We start from the raw sequence: 20,529 nt of genomic DNA, 5'->3' as shown, positions 1-20,529 counted from the left end.
TTGGCCTCTTCCAGGGCAGTCGGCTAGAAGAAACCGTGTCGGAAGGCTTTGGCGACGAGTGCCCTTGAAGCCGCATGACGGCCACACTCGCCTTCATGAATGTCTCTCAGAATTGTTTGGCCTTGTTCTGCCTCGACACAGCGTTGGTAGACACCAGTGACACTGCGCCTGACCAGCTCTCTGTTGACTATGGTATAGGCTGCCGCTCGGCGGTGCACTTGCCGGGCCAGGATTTCATCAGTTGGCAGCTCTCTGTTTACTAGGAACTTGAGGATGGGCTGGGCCCATCAGGGTGCTGCTACTTCTTCGATTGCCACTATTGCGACTTGGACAAGGGTGGCTGGGCTGGGAGGCGGCGGGCTGGGATCCGCGGCCGCTTGCTGGATCGGTGAAGTCCCCGGGCCGACTGGCGCAAACCCTGGGCCGAGTTCTGAAGTCTTTGGGCTGACCGTCGCAGTCCTCGGGCCGGGTTCTAAAGTCCCCGGGTCGGCTTCGACTGCGGTATTTTTGGAGCTGTCTGTAAAGATTCTTGTGCCGTCTGTTGGTGCTCTTGAGTCGGATCCGGCTTCTTCGGGGGGAGCTGGCACAAAAATGGAGTCTGATTCTGGCGAAGGCTTGATAAACGGCTTGAGGAGGCGTTGAAGGGCGACGCTGGATGGTATTGCTTGACGGGTGGAGCCGACTCGTCCCAGGGCGTCTGCTTGGTCGTTGTCATTTCTTGGAACGTGAAGGAATTCACACCCCTCAAAATATCCGCTGAGTTGCTGCACCAGGAAGCGGTAGCTTGCCATGTTTGCATCTTTGGCGTCCCAGTCGCCAGATGACTGCTGAACCACCAAATCGGAATCGCCGTAGCACAGGATCCGGCGGATGCCGAGTTCTTTGGCAAGCCGGAGCCCGTGAACGAGCGCCTCGTATTCAGCAACGTTGTTGGAGGCGGCGAAGTGGATCTGCAGTGCGTACTTGAGCTTGTCGCCTTTGGGGGAGGTGAGGACGACACTGGCTCCCAGGCCGGTGTGCATCTTGGAGCCATCGAAATGCATCCGACAATGGGTGGAGTCGGGTGCTGGCGGCAGGTACTGGGTCTCGGCCCAGTCGACAAGGAAGTCGGCCAGTGCTTGTGACTTGATGGCGGTGCGGGACTGGTAGTAGATGGTGTAGGGAGCCAGATCTATGGCCCACTTGGCTACTCGGCCCGAAGCATCACGGCTTCCGATGATCTCGGCCAGTAGAGCGGTGCAAACCACAGTGATTGGATGCTCTTGAAAGTAAGGCTTCAACTTTTTGGTGGCGAAATGCACGCCATAGCACATCTTCTAGTAGTGGGGGTAGTTCTGCTTGGAGGTCGACAGTACCTCGCTCAGGTAATATACCGGTCTCTGGACAGGGAGCGCCTTGCCTTCCTCCTTGCGTTCAACTACGATAACTGTGCTGACTACCCGGCTGGTGGCGGAAATGTATAGGAGCATAGGCTCTTTAGGAGTCGGAGCCGCCAGCACAGGGGGAGTAGTCAACATCTTCTTCAATTCGAGAAATGCTTCATCTGCCTTGTGGTTCCACTCGAAAAAGGTGGTCTTCTTCATTAGTTGGTACAAAGGGAGAGCCTTCTCGCCCAGCCGATTGATGAATCGGCTGATGGACGCCAAGCAGCTGGTGAACTTCTGCACATCTAACAGTCGGCGGGGGACTTCCATCCTCTCGATGGCTTTGATCTTTACAGGGTTGCACTCTATGCCGCGTTCAGAGACCAGGAAGCCAAGGAGCTGGCCGGCTGGTACTCCGAAGACGCACTTCTCCGGGTTGAGCTTGATCTGGAATCGGCGCAGATTCTCAATGGTTTCTTGGAGATCTTCCAACAGTGTCCCATGCTTTTCCGTCTTCACCACCACATCATCGACGTAAACGTGGGCATTTCTACCGTGTTGCTTGAGGAGACACTTTTGCATGCAACACTGAAAGGTGGCGCCGGCATTCCTCAAGCCGAATGTCATAGTCAGGTAGCAGAAGGCTCCAAACGGCGTGATGAAGGCAGTCTTTAATCTGTCTGCTAGGTTCAGCTTGATCTGGTGATATCCTGAATATGCATCTAAGAAGCTCAACGGCTCGCATCCGACTGTGGAGTCGATCACCTGGTCAATTCTTGGCAGAGCAAATGGATCTTTGGGGCAAGCTTTGTTGAGGCTTGTGTAGTCGATACACATCCGCCACTGCTTGTTCTTCTTCAACACTAGGACCAGGTTCGCCAGCCATTCTGGAAAGAACACCTCCATAATGAAGCCGGCCGCTAGGAGTCGGGTTATCTCTTCTCCAATTACTCTTCTTTTCTCTTCTGACAGGCGGCGCAAGGGCTGCCTGACGGGTTTCACATCAGATCGGACATGTAACTTGTGCTCGGCGAATTCCGTCGGTACACCTGGCATGTCTTTAGGGGACTATGCGAAGATGTCACGATTCTCACGGAGGAAATCGACGAGCTCGCCTTCCTATTTGCTGTCTAGGTTTGCACCTATGACAGCGTGCCTCTCCGGGTGCTCCGGGTCCAAAGGTATCCTCTTTGTTTCTTTAGCCGGCTTGAACGAACCCTCAGCTTCCGACTCCTTGGGGTCCGGTGACATCTCTGGCTGCTTGCCGGCCATTGCCACAACCCGATCAAGGAGCCGCCTCTCAGTTGCGATCACCAGGGACTCGGCCAGCCGACTACTCTCAGCCGCGCAGGCGGACGACTTCCTGTAGTCGCCGGCCACGATCAGAATCCCCTTTGAACTTGGCATCTTCATCTTGAGGTAAGCGTAGTGGGGGACCGCCATGAACTTGGCCAAAGCAGGTCGGCCAAGCAATGTTTGGTATGGGCTTTCAAGGTCCACCACTTCAAACCAAACTGGCTCTCGGCGAAAATGATCTTTGTCTCCGAAGAGGACATCTATCTGGATCTTGCCGATTGGGGAGCAAGAAAGGCCGGGTACAATGCCGTGGAAAACAGTTCGGCTGCTCTGAAGCTGTTTCTGCTTGATTCCTAATTTCTCTATGGTATCCTTGTACAGGATGTTGATGCTGCTGCCTCCGTCTATCAACACTCATGAGAAGCGAGCGGCCCGCCTATCAGTAGCCAAGGTAGCACTCAGAACCAAGGCGTAGGAGCCTGGATTCGGCATCACCTCTGGGTGATCAGCTCTTCTCCAACTGATAGGCTTCTCGGACCAATGCATGAACTCCGGAGTATCTGATGCTACTGCATTCACTTCTTGCTGCTGCAACCGTCTGCTGTGCCGATCATCAGCCATACTGGTGAACACTACATAAGCTCCGTGTTCTTTTGGGTATTCGTCTTGCACGGCGCCGACTGGCCTGGCAGCCGGCTGCTGGAGCGGCTGTGGAGGCGGCGGCCCAGCAGGCGGAGGAGGAAGGAGGCCGTCTCCTTTGGCGATTCTGGTGAGCCAGTGGCATTTTCGGGTGGTATGGTTTGATGGCTTCGCGCCGCTGTGGAACTTGCAGGGACCATCCAGAGTCTGCTCGTAAGAGAAGGCCGGCAACCAGTTGGACTTGCCGCCTTTCTGCCGCTTCGCCGGAGGCTGCTCCTCAGGCTGTTGGTCTTCGACTGTCGCAACCTGCCGACTGCTGGAAGTCGGCTGCGGGGCCTTGCGCTTGTGATCATTCTGCTGCTGTCGCCGACTGGTGTCTCCAGCAGGAGTTCTGGGAGCTTGAGGGGCCACTTTGTCGGTCGCACTAACTTGAATCTCTGTCTTCATGGAGGAGTCGGCCGTGGCATACTTGTCTGCAATGACCAGCAACTCGTCGAGGGTCTCTGGCTCATCGCAGAGGAGCCTGTGCTTGAGGAGGGTGCCTTATCTGCACCCGGCGGTGAAGTACTCAATATCCTGCACCTCGTGCACGCCCTCGCAGGAGTTCCAAAGCTCGCCCCATCGCGTGAGGTAATCGCGAGTCGACTCGTCTTGGCCTTGCACGCACAAGGAGAGTTGGCGTGGCTTGGGGGGTCGCTTGTACGTGCTGGTGAAGTTGCGGATGAAAGCCTCAGTGAAGTCGACCCAACTGTTGATGCTGTGGGGCTTCAAACTGTTCAACCATGTCCGGGCCGTACCCTGGAGCATGAGCGGAACGTACTTCACGGCAACGCGTTTGTTGCCGTTTGCTATGTTGACGGTCGTGGAGTAGTCAACTAGCCAATCTTCCGGCTTCACGCAGCCGGTGTACTTGGGCGTGTCTCGGGGGAGCGTGAACCCTTTGGGAAAGGGCTCGTCTTGAATGCGGGGTCCGAAGCAGGGCAGGCCCAGCTCATCTTCTTCTTCCAGCGCCAGGGATCGGTGGAGTCGGTCAATCCGGTGGCGGGCGTCGTTCTCTCCGACTCCCTCTCGACGGCCGAGGCGGTCACCGAGAGTCGGGTGCTCGACAGGCGGCGGGGAGACTCGTCTTTCTCTTCGTGGTGGGGGAGGCAGGTAGTCGCCATGCCGTTCCACTGCTCTTGGGAGGCCGTCTTGGTCGCGCTCGATGGTGACGTGAGTCCGACTGTGGCTGACAGCCGGATCCTTCTCTTTTCTTCCGCGGGCTCCGCCAGTCGGCGTCCGAGACGTCGCGCCTTGATCTCGGCAGGGAGGTAAGTCATCATTTTGTCGTTGCGGCGCCTCCGTGCGGCAGCCGGCTTCGTTCTGTGCGGCAGCCGCTTTGAGGAGTCAATGGACTCGCTCGGTCATCAAGTGGCGCTCTTCACCTTCGAAGTTGTCTAGTTTGTCTGCTGCCGCCTGGGCGGCGCGGATGTTCTCCACAGGCATGCCATACACGGGGCGATTGGCCCCGAACAGGTTGGCGATGGCCACACCGCATTGTCGGACCGCGCCTAGGCGGCTAGGCCCAGTCGGGGCTGGCGAGCCGCCCACGGCGCGATCCATCTCACGTTGGTAGGCCTCCGACAAGCGTCTCATGCTTGCCAGCTTCTTCGCGCCTTCCACGAGCTGAAGGCGGCGTGCCTCCAGCGTCTCGGCGTCAGCATCCTCCAGAATGGGTGTCGTCTGGTCTCGCAGAGCCGCGTCGAGCGGGTCATGAGCTCCTTCACCGGAGTGCTCGCCATGACTAATAACGAGCACCTCCGTGACGGCGCTTCCGCCGCTCTCCTCGCGAGGGAGCGGCTCGTCGTAGATCACCACGTTGGAGGGGAACGTGTCGAGCGACACGCTGTCGGAATCGACCAGCATCGGGTCGGTGGAGCCTACGGACTCCAAGTCCACGGCAGGCTCGCCGGCAACATGGAGATGGTCGAGGAGGCCCACGAGGAGGCTTTCGGGGCCACCCGTGCCCGCATCGGATGCAGGCTCGTCGGAGATGCTAACCTCGCCAAGAAGGTCAGCGAGGCAGCTCGCCGCGCAGACGTCGTCGACGCTTTGCAGCGCGTCAGGGAAAGTGCCATCGGGCGTGCCGGGATGGTACGCTCGCGGGGGAGGAAAAGGGTTCCTGTCTAGAGCAGGTCTCCGGACGACGGTGCACCTCGCCCCACAGTGGGTGCCAAATGTCGGGGGTTGGGTGCGACATATGCCAAAGGATGGCTTATCATGGTGGGAGCGAGTAGAACGTCGCCGGTGCCAGGAAACGGGATGAGGCGAAGGCATGCACGCCGGCGAATCTTACCCAGCTTCGGGGCTCTCCGGGGAGATAACACCCCTACTGCTGCTCTGTGGGGTCTCCGCATGATCACTAAGGTGTAGTGACTACAAGGTTGCTCCTAGAGCTGTATTTGGGAGGTAGAAGAAGGCAAGGCTAGTTCTCTCCTTCCTATGCGATCTGGTCTAAGGCTAATGGATGCGAACCCTTTGCATGGGTGCCCCGGGGGGTTGATATAGGCCTACCCCCCGGGGGTACAATGGTAATCCGGCTGGGCGCGGGTCCCAGCCGTCGGTCTCTCAGGCCGCCGACTGCTGGGGCCCGCCGACTTGCGGGCCCCGCCGGCGAGTCCGGCACTGTAGCCGTGATTCTGATGACGCAGGCTTGGTCAGGGGTCATGGCAACAGTGCCGCCGTCTATCGGGCGATCACTGTCGTTACTTCCCGTCTTGTCTGGTTAATGGCGCGTGGGACCCGTGGGAGAGGTCTGCCGACTCTAGGGAGCCGACTCCCACAGGGCCGCCTTCGGGGCGTATCCGCCGTCTTCCATGCTCTCGCTGACTGGCGGGTCCGCCGTCTCTGAGCCGTACAGGTAGGCCATCGTGGCATCGTGGCCACAGTGCGCCACACACTGTGGCTGAGGTCAGGGTTGGCATGGCAATAGTGTCGGGCCACGCCGGAGATCTCCAGCGGTACGGCACACTGTAGCCATGTCGGCCCCTCGTAAGCAGGAGGTGACGGCCACGCCGTGGTCGTACCCGTGTCGCCTATCACGACGAGAGTAGAGTCGCGGGCCGACTCTCCATAGCCGGCTCCTCCGGAAGTCGCCGGTCATGAGTCGGCTTATCTTGGAGTTGCCATCTGAGACTCGGCTTATTTTGGAGTCGCCATCTGAGACTCGGCTTATCTTGGAGTCACCATCTGAGACTCGGCTTGAGGGGCGCAGCCTACCCCGATGTCTTGAAAGGTTCTGGGGCTCGGGTCAGCCTACCCGTGGCCCATTACTCCGAAAAAAAGGTTCAAAATGGATCAGGCAAAGAAATGATTCTTTCCTGTATTACAAGGTGTGAAGTTGAGTCAGACTCAATGCCCGACCACAGCAGAAGATAGAGAGAAAATGAAAGATGTTCCCTATGCTTCAGCCATAGGCTCTATCATGTATGCAATGTTGTGTACCAGACCTGACGTATGCTTAGCAATAAGCTTGGCAGGGAGGTACCAAAGTAATCCAGGAGTGGATCACTGGACAGCGGTCAAGAATATCCTGAAATACCTTAAAAGTACTAAGGATATGTTTCTCGTTTATGGAGGTGACACAGAGCTAGTCGTAAATGGTTACGTCGATGCAAACTTTGACACTGATCCGGACAATTCTAAATCGCAACCCGGATACGTGTTTCTATTGAACGGTGGAGCTGTCAGTTGGTGCAGTTCTAAACAAAGCGTCGTGGCGGGATCTACATGCAAAGTGGAGTACATAGCTGCTTTGGAAGCAGCAAATGAATGAGTTTGGATGAAAGAGTTCATTTCTGATCTAGGTGTCATACCTAGTGCATTGGGACCAATGAAGATCTTGTGTGACAATACTAGTGCAATTTCCTTGGCAAAGGAATCCAGATTTCACAAGAGGACCAAGCACATCAAGAGACGCTTCAATTCCATCCGGGACCAAGTCTAGGTGTGAGACATAGAGATTTGCTAGATACATACGGATTTGAATGTTGCAGACCCATTGACTAAGCCTCTTCCACAAGCAAAAGATGATCAGCACCAAGACTCCATGGGTGTTAGAATCATTACTGTGTAATCTAGATTATTGACTCTAGTGCAAGTGGGAGACTGAAGGAAATATGCCCTAGAGGCCATAATAAAGTTATTATTTATTTCCTCATATCATGATAAATGTTTATTATTCATGCTATAATTATATTAACCGGAAACATGATACATGTGTGAATACATAGACAAACTTAATGTCACTAGTATGCCTCTACTTGACTAGCTCATTAATCAAAGATGGTTATGTTTCCTAACCATAGACATGTGTTGTCATTTGATTAATGGGATCACATCGTTAGGAGAATGATGTGATTGACTTGACCCATTCCGTTATCTTAGCACTTCATCATTTAGTATGTTGATATTGCTTTCTTCATGACTTATACGAGTTCCTACAACTATGAGATTATGCAACTCCCGTTTACCGGAGGAACACATTGTGTGCTACCAAACATCACAACATAACTGGGTGATTATAAAGGAGCTCTATAGGTGTCTCCAAAGGTACATGTTAAGTTGGCGTATTTCGAGATTAGGTTTTGTCACTCCGATTGTCGGAGAGGTATCTTTAGGCCCTCTCAGTAATGCACATCACTATAAGCCTTGCAAGCGATGTAGCTAATGAGTTAGTTACGGAATGATGCATTACGTAATGAGTAAAGAGACTTGCCGGTAACGAGATTGAACTAGGTATTGAGATACCGACGATCGAATCTCGGGCAAGCAACATACCGATGACAAAGGGAACAACGTATGTTGTTATGCGGTTTGACCGATAAAGATCTTCGTAGAATATGTAGGAGCCAATATGAGTATCCAGGTTCCGCTATTGGTTATTGACCGGAAGCAGTTCTAGGTCATGTCTACATAGTTCTCGAACCCGTAGGGTCCACACGCTTAAGGTTTTGTTGACAGTTTTATTATGAGTTTATGAGTTTTGATGTACTGAAGGTTGTTCGGAGTCCCGGATGTGATCACGGACATGACGAGGAGTCTCGAAATGGTTGAGACATAAAGATCGATATATTGGACAACTATATTTGGACACCGGAAAGGTTCCGGGTGAGATCGGGACAATACCGGAGCTCCGGGAGGTTATCGGAACCCCCTGGGAGGTATATGGGCCTTATTGGGCCTTAGTGGAAAGGAGGGAGAAGAAGCAAAGGAGGGGGCGCCCCCCAAGCCCAATCCGAATTGGGAGGGGGGCCGGCCCCCCCTTTCCTTCTTCCGTCCCCCCTTTTCCTTCCCTCTCCCTCTCGTAATAGGAAAGGGGGGAGTCCTACTCCCGGTTGGGGTTGGACTCCCCCCTAGGGCGCGCCACCCCCCCCCCCTTGGTCGGCCCCCTCCTCCACTCCTTTATATATGGGGGAGGGGGCACCCCATAGACACAACAATTGATCTCTTGATCTCTTAGCCGTGTGCGGTGCCCCCCTCCACCATAGTCCTCGATAATATTGTAGCGGTGCTTAGGCGAAGCCCTGCGACGGTAGAACATCAAGATCGTCACCACGCCGTCGTGCTGACGGAACTCTTCCCTGACATTCTGCTGGATCGGAGTATGGGGATCGTCATCGAGCTGAACGTATGCTAGAACTCGGAGGTGCCGTAGTTTCGGTGCTTGATCGGTCGGGCCGTGAAGACGTACGACCACATCAACTGTGTTGTTCTAATGCTTCCGCTTTCGGTCTACGAGGGTACGTGGACAACACTCTCCCCTCTTGTTGCTATGCATCACCAGGATCTTGCGTGTGCGTATGAATTTTTTTGAAATTACTACGTTCCCCAACATGAGCATCCAAGGGGAATTGTGGATCGCCGAGTGACCAAGTCTGTGAAGTTTTGGAAGTCACCTGTGAAGACTTACCATGAGTGTTGGGCGAGGTCTATGTGATATTAGCTCAAGGAGAATATGGTGAGGACTGTGTGTCCTCGAGTTTAAATACTCAGCCGCTCCAACCAGACGTACAACTGTCACAGAATTTGGAACTGGTCTACCAAATCATTGTCTTCACCAAGCCTACTGGTTCTATTTCCTCAACCCTTCCATTTCCTCATTCATGTGTTGATGAACCTGATCATTACTGTTTGAAGACTTTGACTGAAGACTTTCTCTATTTCCTCAATCCAAATTCTTCAGTCACATTGTCTTCAGCCTGCTTGTCCTGTGTTTACACTTTCTGTACTCTTTGTTTGTTTCATTTCATCATGATGACTCTGCTATTTCTTTGTTAAGCTTATACCTGAGTACTTATACCGCTGCTAGTTGTTCGTGACTTAGGAATTTCCTCACCCTCAAATTCCTCAGTGAAAAATTTGTAAAAATCACCTACTCACCCCCCCTCTAGTCGACTTAACGCACTTTCAACCAAAGATGGTGAAGAAGTCACCGCTTCGACCCTGGACGCATTCACGGAGAGATTCAAGGAGCAGCTCCCCCCTGAAGTGATTGTGGACATGAGGGGCTTTTTCAAGCTTGATGATAGTGTGATTGCTGCTGTCGAGGACGCGCTGATAGACCATGGTGGTGCTGTGGCGCTGGACTCTGTGGGGCTCGAACAAGATGGCCACGGATCACAGTCGGCAATCGCCTGAGTAGGTGGTCCTTGGGTTAGGGCCTCCATGTTTGTTATGTTAGTACACCATCCTGATGCTTTCCAGGGGATTACACTTGCTGCTAGTTTGCACGTATCCACTTCGTGCATAGGCATTAGCTCCTTTGGGTCTTGTAGATGGGACCGTGTTCCCATTGTGTGTGTGTTGGTGTTTAGTCAGGTCTGGCCACGGGCCATGTACCTGGGACTTGGATCCCCTCCTGGTTGTATTATTGTTCTCCCGTATGTTAGTCAAAGGACATCTGCTGTGCACCCATGACATAACAACCTATCAATACTCTCAGCTGGAATGTGAGAGGGCTTAATTGCCCGGACCATAGAGCAACTGTCAAGGCTACCATCTCTACCATTTGGTCTGTCTCCAGGAGACTAAGTTGAGCAGCGTTGACAAATACATTGCTGCTTCTCTCGGTGGAAACAAGCTTTAGAGTTTCGCGCATCGCCCGGCCTTCGAAACCAGGGGCGGAATCCTTCTGCTATGGGATGACAGCCTCCTTCATGTCTCCGACATCACCACCTCGACATTTTGTCTCTCTGCTTTGGTGCGGATTCGTGCTTCCGACTCCTCCTTCAAAATCACGTCCATCTATGGCCCCACCGACAATGCCTCCAAAGATGCATTCTTTGCGGAGCTGCTTAGCTAGAAGCCACCTCCAGTAGTGGCATGGCTTGCCACTGGAGACTTCAACCAAATCTACCATGCCAGGGATAAAAACAAACGGAATATTAACAGTAGCAGAATCAATCGCTTTCGCCCCGCTTTGCAATCTTGCGAGCTCAAGGAGATCCATCTACAGAATAGGCATTTCACCAGGAGCAATGAGAGGACAAATCCCACCCTTTGCAAGCTTGACTCCTTCTGCAGTGCCGAGTAGGACACCACCTTTAACACCCATGTGTTTCACGCCTTGTCGTCATCCCTCTCTGACCACTGCCCTCTCTTGCTTCCTGATGACAAAGGACCCAAAATGCCTCGGTCTTTCAAGTTTGAAAATTTATGGACCTCCCTTCCAGGATTCCATGACATCGTCCAAAAGGCGGGCCAAGGGCGTGTCACATACGGAGCCATATCTCATATTACATCACAAGCTCAAGAAGACCGTGCTACATCTCAAGGAGTGGCGTAGAAGGCTCTTCTCAACAGCGAACATTCACTTCCACGTAGCACTACTCGTGATTCTAAGGCTGGACATTGCGCAGGAATCGCGCCCCCTATCACTGGAGGAGCTTGACCTACGTGCTAGGCTAAAACGCAGGGTGATCAGTTTGGCAGTTCTGCAGAGGGCCAAAAAGAGCCAATGCGCCCGAGTCTCTAACCTCAAGGAGGGTGATGCAAACACAAAGTTCTTCCACCGCTGCGTTAATGCCCGAAGAAGAAAGAACCACATCCACTGCATCAAGCTCGTGAGCGGTTGGGTTACTGACCATGGCGAAAAGGAAAAGATCATCCATGACCACTTCTCTGAGGTCATGGGGAAGGGGCACACGAGCAACCTCGATTTCAATTGGGAGGAGCTCAACATGCAGTCGGTCGACCTTCACACCCTGGATGACACTATCACTGAGGAGGAGGTCTGGAACATCATTAAAGAAATGCCAATTGGCAAGGCTCCCGACCCGGACGGCTTCACGGGTATCTTTTTCAAGAAATGTTGGGCCGTCGTCAAACATGATATCATGCGAGTCATCCAGCGGCTTGACTCCCTTCACACGTCCAATCTTCAATGGTTGAACTCCGCCAATGTGGTGCTCTTGTCCAAGAAGGATGGCGCGGAGGGCATCTCCGATTATAGGCCCACAAGCCTCATCCATGCCATTGCCAAAATCATTGCTAATGTGCTCTCCTTGCGGCTTGCCCGCATATGGATGCCCTCATCTCCAACGCCCAAAGCACCTTCATAAAAAAGAGAAGCATCCATGACAACTTCATGTATGTGTGGAACTTTGCTCGACGCCTCCACAAGCGCAAGACCCCTACCCTTATGTTCAAGCTTGACATAAGAAAAGCCTTTGACTCTGTCAAATGGGAATTCATCCTCGACCTGCTGCAACATAGGGGATTCCCTAGCATATTCCGTGACTGGATCGCCGCACTACTTTGCTCCCCATCCTCGCGTTTCCTACTCAATGGGATGCCCGGACCTCCCATCTATCATGGTCGTGGATTTCGTCAAGGGGACCCAATCTCACCACTACTATTCGTCCTCACAATTGACCCGCTTCACCAAATTCTTGAGTTGGCAACTAGGAAGGGCCTCTTGCATAAGATTCGGGGACGAGGTGCTATGATGAGAACCTCCTTATATGCAGATGACGCAGCTATTTTCATGGCCCCAATCAAAAGCGATGTCGACAACCTCTCCACCATCTTGAAGGGTTTCGGTGATGTCACAGGTCTATGCACCAACTTCCACAAGAGCTCGGTTGTGCCAATCAGATGTGCCAATGTTGACTTGGATCATGTCCTCAGTGGCATCCCCGTGTCTAGAGCCACCTTCCCGATGAAATACCTAGGACTCCCACTCCCGGTCTGGCAGCTCAAGACTGTGGATTTCCAATACCTTCAAGACAAGGCGGCCGGCAAGCTCGCCACCTGGGACGGCCAGAACATCACCACCATTGGGCCCATGACACTTGTCAGATCGGTTATTGCCTCCCAAGCAGTGTATGCCATCACACCTCTCATCGTGCCACCACGATGTCTTCACAACATCAACAAATTGGAGAGGGCTTTCCTTTGGTCTGGATTGGATAACACGACCGGTGCCAAATGTAAAGTGAATTGGAAGGTGGTTTGCCACCCCAAGGAGTATGGAGGCCTTGGGGTACTGGACACTGACAAGTTTTCTCAGGCCTTACGTCTTAGGTGGCCATGGTATGAATGGAAGGAGCCAAATAAGCTTTGGGTGGGGCTTGGGAACCCTTGCACGGAGGAGGACATGGACTTCTTCTATGCCTCAACGACCATCATTTTGGGCAACGGTGCCAAAACACCTTTTTGGGATTCCCCATGGCTTCTTGGGCAGAAACCGAAGGACATTGCCCCTTTGATTTATGAGGCCTCAACACGCAAGAATTGGAAGGTGCGTGAGGCCCTCCATGGAAACGCTTGGATTCTTAAGATCAGTCGCAACACCGTCGTCTCCTTTGCCCACATCGTCCAATTCTTCACGTTATGGATGCTTGTGCATGACCTACACTTGGATTAACAATCTGATGATGACATTATTTGGAAACACGCCAACAACGGATCCTACTCCGCGGCCACCGCCTACAAGGCTCAATTTCTTGGACTGACACTTTCTCCCCTGGACTTTATGATCTGTAAGGCTTGGGCCCCTCCTAAGATCAAGTTTTTTGCTTGGTTGCCTATCCAAGACCGGATTTGGACAGCCGACAGATTGGAGCGGCGCAGTTGGGAAAACTATGGACTCTGCCCGCTTTGCAAACGTGTTGGCGAGACGGGTGCACACCTCTTCTACAAATGTCGCTACACCATAAGGCTATGGAACTCGGTCATCCTTGAATTTGGTCTAGCGCACATGGACACCTCCTCTTGGCACTTGGATGGATCCGTTTTGGAACGGTGGGAAAAGCGAACCTGCTTGTAAAACCCAAGCCGACGAGCCTTGGCCTCTCTTACAATGCTTGTCTCTTGGACAATCTGGAACGAGCGTAATTCTCGGGTCTTCCGATGCAAGAGCGTGCCGCCTCTGGTCCTTCTTCGTGATATCATCAATGACGTCAAGCTTTGAGTTCTCGCGAGAGCTAAAAAACTGGGGTGTATTCTTATGCGCGAGTAGTTGCCATGCCGGGCATGTGGGTCATTTGTAAAACTCTAAAACTCTTCTCTCTTATGTAATGAATGAGGCAAATCTTTTGCCTCCGTTTCAAAAAAAATCTTGGGAAGAGGGTTTTAGGGATCGATCAACTCCTTGCTGCACTTTTCGATGTACTAAAATGCCATCTTGTAAATCTAAGTTGGCTTTAGAAGCCCTTAACTTCCCTGAAGGGAAACTTGTCTGTGTACACTGTTTGGGTTGTTAATTTAATAAAATATACCTTTTAGAGGGCTTCAATTTGCCAAAAAAATATTTATGGCAGGTTTTCATCCAATTTTCACATATTAAGGTTGGTTTCCCTATGTCCGTCATTTTTTAAATAAACAAGTTCTTTAATTTTTTTGAAAAAATATGAATTTTATAAGATTGTTTTTTTAAAATAATTCAAACTTTGGAAAACTATTCACAAATCCTAATAATTACTCACGAATTTGTAAAAATGACCTTGAATTTAGGGAAATGTTTATAAATTTTCTAAAATACTCCAGAATAATAAAAAGTATTAGTGAATTTGAAAAACTGTCCACTGATTTGAAATTATTGTTAAAAAATGTTCATGAATATAAAAAAATATTGAGTGTCGAAAAAGTATTCATGATTTGTTAAAGTAAAAAAATGAAGAAGGAAAAAGTAAAACCTCCCATGTAACCTTAGCAAATACTCCCTTTGTCACATAATATAAGATGTTACTTGAATCTCAACGAAGGGAGTATCACATATTTATGATTTGGCCCGTGCATGGAATGACATGCAAATGAAAATGCTAACATTTACAGGGTTATGATTTACTTGGGATACGAAAGTTATGCACAAAGTTTCACCAATTTAACTGTGGATGTGCTTTAATTTCATACTGTGTTAGTTGAGGTTCAGAAAGTGTACCTAATGTAGGAGGCCACCAAGACGGTGCCCATCCCGAAGGCCAGGCGCTCCAAGGCCGTGGCGGCAACGCAGGTGGCTCCGGTGCGGGCCAGCTCCCGCTCCAAGGGCGCCAAGGGGAACATGCCTTCTCTCCAGCACGCCCGACTCCTTCAAGCCCACAAGAACTTGGAGAACTCAGGTAATCCACCTCCTCGTTTCATGATTCTTGATTCCTTTTCAGATGATCACTTGAGTGAGGTGTTGGGGGAGAGTGGCATGGTCTCGTTAGGCGAGGGAAGGACTAGTGATCTCATCTCGCTGATCCGCACCAAGGAATTGGTGTAGGCAGCATTAGCAGGGCCGGCTGCAAAACACGCGGATCAGCTGGCAACTGAGGCAGGGGCCTCGAACGTGCTTGTGGTTAGGCCCGATGGGGACACAGCAGCAGGGGTTGCTTCTCCTCCCTCGCCTTGCTACGGCAAGGCAAGGCGTGTGGCCAAGGCGATCGCCTCAAGGGGTGTTTGTTTGCGAAATCGTATAATATAGATGCAGGCTTTGTTCTAGAATATTCGTGGCTTCGGCCACGTGGGGCGTCGTACCCAACTGAAAGAGTACATTAGGAAAGAGGCCATCGACGTCGTAGGGCTTCAGGAAATGATCAAAGCTGATTTCCGTCACCAAGATATTCTCTCTGTCGATCCCCTCGAACGTTTCGCGTGGAGCCACGCTCCGGCGACAGGCCATTCTGGAGGCATGCTTCTTGGTTTCTATGTTTCCATGTATGAGGTCTTGACCTAGGATGTTGGCTCCTTTTTCGTCACGACAAACATTCGTGTTCGTGCGTCGTTAAGAGAGCTCGCGGTCATCCAGGTTTTTGGACCCGCGAACCACTCCAAGCCAAGGTGCTTGCGGTATCCGCAGCCCAGATCCCCTTGATGGTAGGGGGTGATTTCAATTTGATCCACTCGGGAGCGGACAAGAACAACAATACCATCAACTGGCCAAGGGTGGCTATGTTCAACAATGCAATCGTGCCTATGGCGCTTCGGGAAGTGGCTAGGACCGACGCTAGGTATACTTGGACGAACAAGCAGCTAGCCTCGGTGTGATCAGTGCTAGATCGAGTGTTCATGTCACCCAATTAGGAGGTTCTATACCCTTTATGCTTGCTCCTTGTGGAAATGCACATAGGGTCGGACCACGTACCCTTGATCTTGTCCTCGGAGGAGGACATGATCCAACGCAACCCCCGTTTCTTTTTTGAGATGGCCTGGTTTGAGATACCAGGTTTTGACACCACTTTTAGGGGAAAATGGTTGAGCTGCGTGCAACTCATTGGCCCACAGGGCGGCCCAATGGAGTTCTGGACTGCGGCAGGGGGCCGTCTCTATGCGAGCCTCAAGGGATGGGGCACGAACCAAGGGCGTGACGATAAGGTCCGCAGGGCGAGGCTTGTCGATGAGATCTCGTAGCTTGACGCCCAGGCTGACGTGAGACCATTCTTCGAGCCAGAATAGGCTCATCGCTACGCCCTGGAAGGGTAGGTCAAAGCTCTGCTTCGAAGCGAGGAGGAATACTGGAGGCGCAGGGGCAGCCTCAAGTGGACGCTCAAGGGGGACGCCAACACCAAGTACTTCCATGCCTATGCGAACGGAAGACGACAGAAATGCGCGATCCTGCGGTTGCAATCACAATAGGGGTTGATGTTGCGACAGGCGGATATTATGAACCACGTTTACGAGTTCTATATCAATTTGATGGGGACCAGAGAAGATCAGAGGGCTGGTCTTCGCCCTGACATCTGGTTGCCCTACCAACGGGTCCTTGATAGTGAGAACGCTGAGTTGGGACTTGCGTTTCTACCCAAGGAGATTGACGAAGCGCTCTTGAGCATGAAATCGGACACTGCACCGGGTCCGGATGGGTGGCCGATGGCGATGTTCAAACACTTTTGGCCTTTGCTCCACGATCCATCTTTGAGGTGTGCGGCGGCTTCATGCGGGGCTTGGTAGACATAGCCAGGCTTAACTTCAGCGTTTTATCGCTCATCCCCAAACTGGCCGGTGCGGACATCATTCGTCGGTATAGACCCATTGCGCTAATTAAGTTCCATTCAAGATCTGTGCCAAATCGTGCACCACACGCCTCGTCCCGATCGCTCATCGTACTATTTGTCGCTCACAATTGGCTTTCATTCGTGGCCGCCACATCTTGGAGGGTCCGCTTGCCCTTCAAGAATTATTATAGGAATTTCCATAATTATTAGAGGAATTAACAGGGAACAGTCTAGGACTAAAGTTTCCTCTATAAGCATTGTTACCAAAATTATTCCTACCAACAAAATTCACATCCATAGATTCATTATTATTCTCAATCAAAGTAGACAAAGGCATATAATTGGGACCAATAGAAGCACTCTTAGTAGCAAATAATTTCATAAGTTTATCCATCTTTCCACTCAAAACATTAATTTCTTCTATAGCATGCACTTTCTTACTAGTAGATCTTTCGGTGTGCCATTGAGAATAATTAGCCATAATATTATCAAGGAGTTTGGTAGCTTCTCCTAAGGTGATTTCCGTAAACGTGCCTCCCGCGGCCGAATCTAAAAGATTTCTAGAAGCAAAATTCAAGTCGGCATAAAAATTTTGTATGATAAATTCGAACCATGAGTAGGGCAATTGTGAATCATCAATTTCATTCTTTCCCAAGATTGGGCAACATGCTCATGATCAAGTTGTTTAAAATTCATAATATCGTTCCTAAGAGAGATGATCTTAGCGGGAGGAAAATACTTAGAGATAAAAGCATCTTTGCACTTATTCCATGAATCAATACTATTCTTAGGCAAAGACGAAAACCAAACTTTAGCACGATCTCCAAGTGAAAATGGAAATAACTTCAATTTAACAATATCATTATCCGTATCTTTCTTCTTTTGCATGTCACACAAATCAACAAAGTTGTTTAGATGGGTAGCGGCATCTTCACTAGGAAGGCCGGAAAATTGATCTTTCATAACAAGATTCAACAAAGCAGCATTGATTTCACAAGACTCAACATCATTAAGAGGAGAAATCGGAGTACTAAGGAAATCATTATTATTGGAATTAGAAAAGTCACACAACTTGGTATTATCTTGCGCCATCACAACAAGTAATCCAACACACAAGCAAACAAAAAGGCAAGCGAAAGAGAGAGGAGATTGGAAAAGAGAGGGCGAATAAAACGGCAAGGGTGAAGTGGGGGAGAGGAAAACGAGAGGCAAATGTCAAATAATGTAAATGCAAGGGAGATGAGTTTGTGATGTGTACTTGGTATGTCTTGACTTGAGCAAAGACCTCCCCGGCAACGGCGCCAGAAATCCTTCTTGCTACGTCTTCATCTTGCATTGGTTTTCCTTGAAGAGGAAAGGGTGATGCAGCAATAGTAGTGTAAGTATTTCCCTCGGTTTTTGAGAACCAAGGTATCAACCCAGTAGGAGGCTCCTCAAAAGTCCCACGCACCTACACAAACAAACAAGAACTCGCAACCAACGCAATAAAGGGGTTGTCAATCCCTTCACGGCCACTTGCGAAAGTGAGATCTGATAGAGATAATATGATAAGATAAATATATTTTTGGTATTTTATAATATAGATAGGAAAAGTAAAGATGCAAATAAAAGTAGATTGAAAGCTTATATGATAAGAGATAGACCGGGGGGCCATAGGTTTCACTAGTGGCTTCTCTCAAGATAGCATAAGTATTACGGTGGGTGAACAAATTACTGTTGAGCAATTGATAAAAAAGAGAATAATTATGAGATTATCTAGGAATGATCATGTATATAGGCATCACGTCCGTGACAAGTAGACCGACTCCTGCCTGCATCTACTACTACTATTACTCCACACATCGACCGCTATCCAGCATGCATCTAGAGTATTAAGTTCATAAAAAACAGAGTAACGCATTCAGAAATATGACATGATGTAGAGGGATAAACTCATATAATATGATATAAACCCCATCTTTTTATCCTCGATGGCAAAAATACAATACGTGCCTTGCTGCCCATGCTGTCACTGGGAAAGGACACCGCAAGATTGAACCCAAAGCTAAGCACTTCTCCCATTGCAAGAAATATCAATGTAGTAGGCCAAACCAAAATGATAATACGAAGAGACTTGCAAAGATAACTTAATCACACACAAAAGAATTCAGAGGAGATTCAAATATTTCTCATAGATAAACTTGATCATAAACTCACAATTCATCGGATCTCGACAAACACACCGCAAAAAGAGTTACATCGAATAGATCTCCAAGAAGATCATGGAAAACATTGTATTGAGATTAAAAGAGAGAGAAGAAGCCATCTAGATAATAACTATGGACCAAAGGTCTGTGGTAAACTACTCACAACTCATTGGAGAGGCCTTGGAGATGATGTAGAGGCCCTCCGTGATTAATTCCCCCTCCGGCGGAGCGCCGGCGAAGGCTCCAAGATGGGATCACGCGGATACAGAAGGTTACGGCGGTGGAATTAGGTTTTCATGGTCTCTTTTGATGTTTTTGGGGTACATGGGTATATATAGGAGGAATAAGTAGGTCGGTGGACTCCCGAGGGGCCCACGAGATAGGGGCGCGCCCAGTAGGGGGGCGCGCCCTCCACCCTCATGGCCGCCTCGATTGTTTCTTGACTTCCACTCCAAGTCCTCTGGATCACGTTCGTTCCAAAAATCACGCTCCCGAAGGTTTCATTCCGTTTGGACTCCGTTTGATATTCCTTTTCTTCGAAACACTAAAATAGGCAAAAAAACATCAATACGGGCTGGGCCTCCGGTTAGTAGGTTTGTCCCAAAAATGATATAAATGTGTAAAGTAAAGCCCATAAACATCCAAAACGGGTAATATAATAGCATGGAACAATAAAAAATTATATATACGTTGGAGACGTATCAAGCATCCCCAAGCTTAACTCCTGCTCGTCCTCGAGTAGGTAAATGATGAAAACATAATTTTTGATGTGGAATGCTACCTAGCATAATTTTCAATGTAATTTTCTTTATTGTGGCATGAATGTTCAGATCCAAATGATTCAAAATAAAAGTTCATATTGACATAAGAAATAGCAATACTTCAAGCATACTAATCAAAGCAATCATGTATTCTCAAAATAACATGGCTAAAGAAAGTTCATCCCTACAAAATCATATAGTTAGGTCATGCTTCATTTTCGTCACACAAAAAATACTCCCATCTTGTACACCCCCGATGACAAGCCAAGCAATTGTTTCGTACTTAAATAATCTCAAACTTTTTCAACCTTCACGCAATACATGAGAGTGAGCCATGGATATAGTACTATGGGTGGAATAGAATATGATGATGGGGATTGTGTGGAGAAGACAAAAAAGGAGAAAGTCTCACATTGACGAGGATAATCAACGGGCTATGGAGATGCCCATCAATTGATGTCAACATGAGGAGTAGGGATTGCCATGCAATGGATGCACTAGAGCTATAAATGTATGAAAGCTCAACAAAAGAAACTAGTGGGTGTGCATCCAACTTGCCTGCTCACGAAGACCTAGGGGCATTTTGAGGAAGCCCATCGTAGGAATATACAAGCCAAGTTCTATAATGAAAAATTCCCACTAGTATATGAAAGTGACAACATATGAGACTCTCTACATGAAGAACATGGTGCTACTTTGAAGCACAATTGTGGAAAAGGATAGTAACATTGCCCCCTTTTTATTTTTATTTTCTTTTATTTCTTTTGGGCCTTTCTTTTTTTTGGCCTTTCTTTTTTTCCCTTTTTTTTCTTCGGCCTTTCTTTTT

The sequence above is a fragment of the Triticum aestivum genome, chromosome 2B (assembly GCF_018294505.1).
Source record: "Triticum aestivum cultivar Chinese Spring chromosome 2B, IWGSC CS RefSeq v2.1, whole genome shotgun sequence".
Taxonomy (NCBI): domain Eukaryota; kingdom Viridiplantae; phylum Streptophyta; class Magnoliopsida; order Poales; family Poaceae; genus Triticum; species Triticum aestivum.
This window is presented reverse-complemented; position numbering follows the sequence as displayed.